We start from the raw sequence: 3,682 nt of genomic DNA, 5'->3' as shown, positions 1-3,682 counted from the left end.
ACGGGGCGAGAGCGGAGGCCGGCGACGAAGGCACAAGACCTACGAAGCTAGTCTTCACGCAGATAGCGACAGACTAGTCCCAATGACCAAGTTATACATTAGCAATCGAAGAGAGATACAACACTATGGTCACTCACCTAGTCCCAATGACCAAGAGGTCGAGATGGGGACTAGGGAGCGCCTAGGGGGGTCCGTTATATACTAGAGGGGCTGCTTAGCAACCAAGGACAAGGCGCGAGAGCGAGGCAGTGAAGATGACAAAGGGGGAACAAAGGGCGAGAAAGAAAAGGCAAGGGCATGGCGATCACGGGAACGTAGCATGCGGCTGTGGGAACGTATCTACAGTGTCCAAACTGGGATGAGCTAGGAAAGGAAACGGTCCGGAAATGGAAGGTGGGCGTCAAAGGGAAGGGAATGGGCAGCAAAAAGGGGCGTCTGTCCAACGTCCGTGACACAAACATCCCTCGAGGAATGGTGTTCAAAACCTCACTCCACGGTTATTCAGTTTGCCGAGAACTTCCGCCGCTATGCCTCAAAGTCTGGTTACGCTGACGTAGAACTCATCCGGCGCATCGACAACCAGGTCGGCAAGAACTCGCAGATTCTTACGGTTATGACGGCAATGCGGCAAGTCAACCCGATGCTGATTCCGACGAAATGGGAACACTACCTGGACTGGGTACTCAAGCTGGAAATGGAAACTTGTGGAAATCAGGCCAAGTCATCTTCGCAGCAGCACACAACTAGTCGCCCCCCACGGGACCCCAATGCCACGGACGTCGACGCAATGCGCAAGCCGGAGAAACTGTCTAAGGAACAACTCGAGTGGCTCGACAAGAAGCTCTGTTTCCGCTGCGGCAAGCACAAGTTTACGGCTGGCCAGAAGTGTCGCAACCCTCAGTACACGGGTTACTATGAGCTTCCGGACATGAAGAAGCAGCCGGCTGCCCCGACCAAGGTCCGCACGATGGATCCGGCCGATGAAGACAAATGGGAGTACATCCGCAGGGCCCTCGAGGAGTTTGAAACCAAGGGAAAAGGCAAAGGCAAGGCACCGGAAACCGAGACTGCCGCACGCATCGTCGAGGTCAAGGAATCTGAGGAGGATTTTCTGGAACGGGTACTTTGAAGACTGACCAAAGTATCCGACTCTGTAATCATAGCGTAGACCTAGAGGATTCTTTTGTTCCGCGTTCGAATGTCATTTATCTCGCGTCAGCACGTCGCCCGCGAAATTCATTCGATCTCAAAGTTTCCCTCACTCAAGGTACGCATGAAGTTCAGTCAGAAGCCCTCCTCGATTCAGGAGCCTACTCTTGTTTTATCCACCACCGGTTTGTTCAAGAACACAGACTCACCCTACGACGCCTCTCTCGTGAAGTGCGAGTTTTCAATGCAGACGCTACCGAGAATAAGAAAGGGTTGATCACACACTATGTCCGTTGCCTACTCCATATCGGAGACCACCTCGCCTGGCAGTCGTTCCTTGTCACAGACATTGGGCGGCAAGACATCATCATTGGCATGGCGTTTCTACGTGAACATAACCCTGAACTCGATTGGAATGCAGGGAACATTGAGTTTACACGCTGCCCTTCAACATGCACCCGGCACACAGTACAGGATGAAGAACTACGGAGTTTGCAACTTCCCCGAGTGGAAGATGTTGCACAAGATCAGTACGGTGACCTCGGCCCTGAATCCTGGGAGAGCACCGATCAGTTTATTCATTGGGTGAATTTCTCGGATGACCCGAGTGCTCGTCAGATGCGAGCCAGGTTAGAAGAGAAAAAGGACACCAACCCTGTGACAAAAGGCGAACAGGATCGTGAATATTGGTCAAACCATGCACCAGAACAGTACCGGCAGTACGGCGACGTCTTTTCCAAGAAGGCCTCAGAAAGAATGCCAACACGGAAGCCCTATGATCATGCGATTGAACTAGTCCCTGGAGCCTCACTTCCGAAGCCTGCCAAACTGTATCCGCTTAACCTCAATGAACGGAACTTGCTTGAAGCTTGGATCACAGAGCAAGAAGACAAAGGCTACATCCGCACATCCAAAAGTCCTACTGCTGCGCCAGTCTTCTTTGTCCGTAAGAAAGATGGGAGTTTACGTTTGGTCCAGGACTATCGTGCACTGAACGCGGTCACGAAGAAGGACAAGTTTCCGATTCCCCGGATCTCAGACCTTGTGGACAGGCTTTTGCACGCATCAATCTTCACCTCACTCGACCTAAGGTGGGGCTACAACAATGTTCGCATTCACGAAGGAGATGAAGAAAAAGCCGCGTTTATCACTCACAAGGGACTGTACGAACCAACAGTCATGACCTTTGGCCTATGCAACGCACCCAGCTCGTTCCAAGCAATGATGAACGAGGTCCTAAAGGAGGAAATTGCGACCGGACATGTTGTGGTCTACATTGACGACATCCTCATCTTCACCGATGACCTCACTCTGCATCGCCAACTGGTAGAACGGGTCCTGAAGAAGCTGCGCGACAACGACCTCTTCGTCAAGCCTGAAAAGTGCAAGTTTGAACAGCCCTCGGTTCACTTCCTCGGACTTGTCATATCAAAGGATTCAATCTCCATAGACGAGTCTAAGGTGCAAGGTGTCAAGGAATGGCCTACTCCAACCAAGGTCAAACATGTTCAAGCTTTCCTTGGACTAGCCAACTTCTATCGGCGTTTCATTAAGGACTTTGCCAAGATTGCCCGACCGCTCACTAAGCTCACGTGCAAGGACATTCAGTGGCAATGGGGAGAGGAACAAGAGCAGGCCTTCGAAGGACTCAAAACCGCGTTTACAACAGCTCCAATCCTCCAGATCCCGAATGACACGGCCCCGTACAGGCTAGAGACAGACTCATCCGACTTCGCAACAGGGGCAGTTTTGGAACAACTTGGAGAGGACAAGCTATGGCGCCCGGTCGCCTTCTACTCCAAGTCTCTTAATGTTCACGAGCGCAACTACGAGATATACGACAAGGAGCTCTTAGCAATCATCCGAGCCTTAGAGGAATACCGGCACTACCTGGAGGGACACCCGGAGCCGGTTGAGATCTGGTCAGACCATCTCAATCTCACCTACTTCCGGCAAGCACAGAAGCTCACACGCCGACAAGCCCGATGGAGTTTATTCATGTCTCGCTTCAACTTCGTTCTGAAGCATCGCCCCGGGAAGACAATGCTACAAGCCGACCCTCTGTCCAGGAGGCCAGATCATGAAGAGGGGGTAAGCAGTGATAACTTCGGACAGACACTGCTGAAACCCGAGTTTTTCGCAATCAAAGCCATGCAACCTGGTCATGCCTCCATAGTTGATGATAAGGAACTGCTCGAACACATCAAGAAGGCCCCTGAACATGACAAAATGACGAAGCACTACAAGGAGTTGTTAGCCAGTGGACCCCGGGAGTTTGGAAAGTACCTGCAAGACTGGAACATGGAGAACGGGTTACTGCTACGACGAGGCAAAGTCTACGTACCCAAGGACCAAAGCATCCGCCTCGACCTGCTCAAACTACACCATGACACGTTACTTGCAGGGCACCCAGGAAGGTGGAAGACCTTAGAGATCATCGCACGGAACTATTGGTGGCCCGGCATGTCAGTTGCCGTCAAGAAGTACGTGCAAGGATGCGACACTTGCCAACGGAACAAGTCAGTCAGAAAAC

The sequence above is a fragment of the Dichomitus squalens genome, assembly GCF_000275845.1.
Source record: "Dichomitus squalens LYAD-421 SS1 unplaced genomic scaffold DICSQscaffold_28, whole genome shotgun sequence".
In the NCBI taxonomy this organism is placed as follows: Eukaryota; Fungi; Basidiomycota; class Agaricomycetes; order Polyporales; family Polyporaceae; genus Dichomitus; species Dichomitus squalens.
This window is presented reverse-complemented; position numbering follows the sequence as displayed.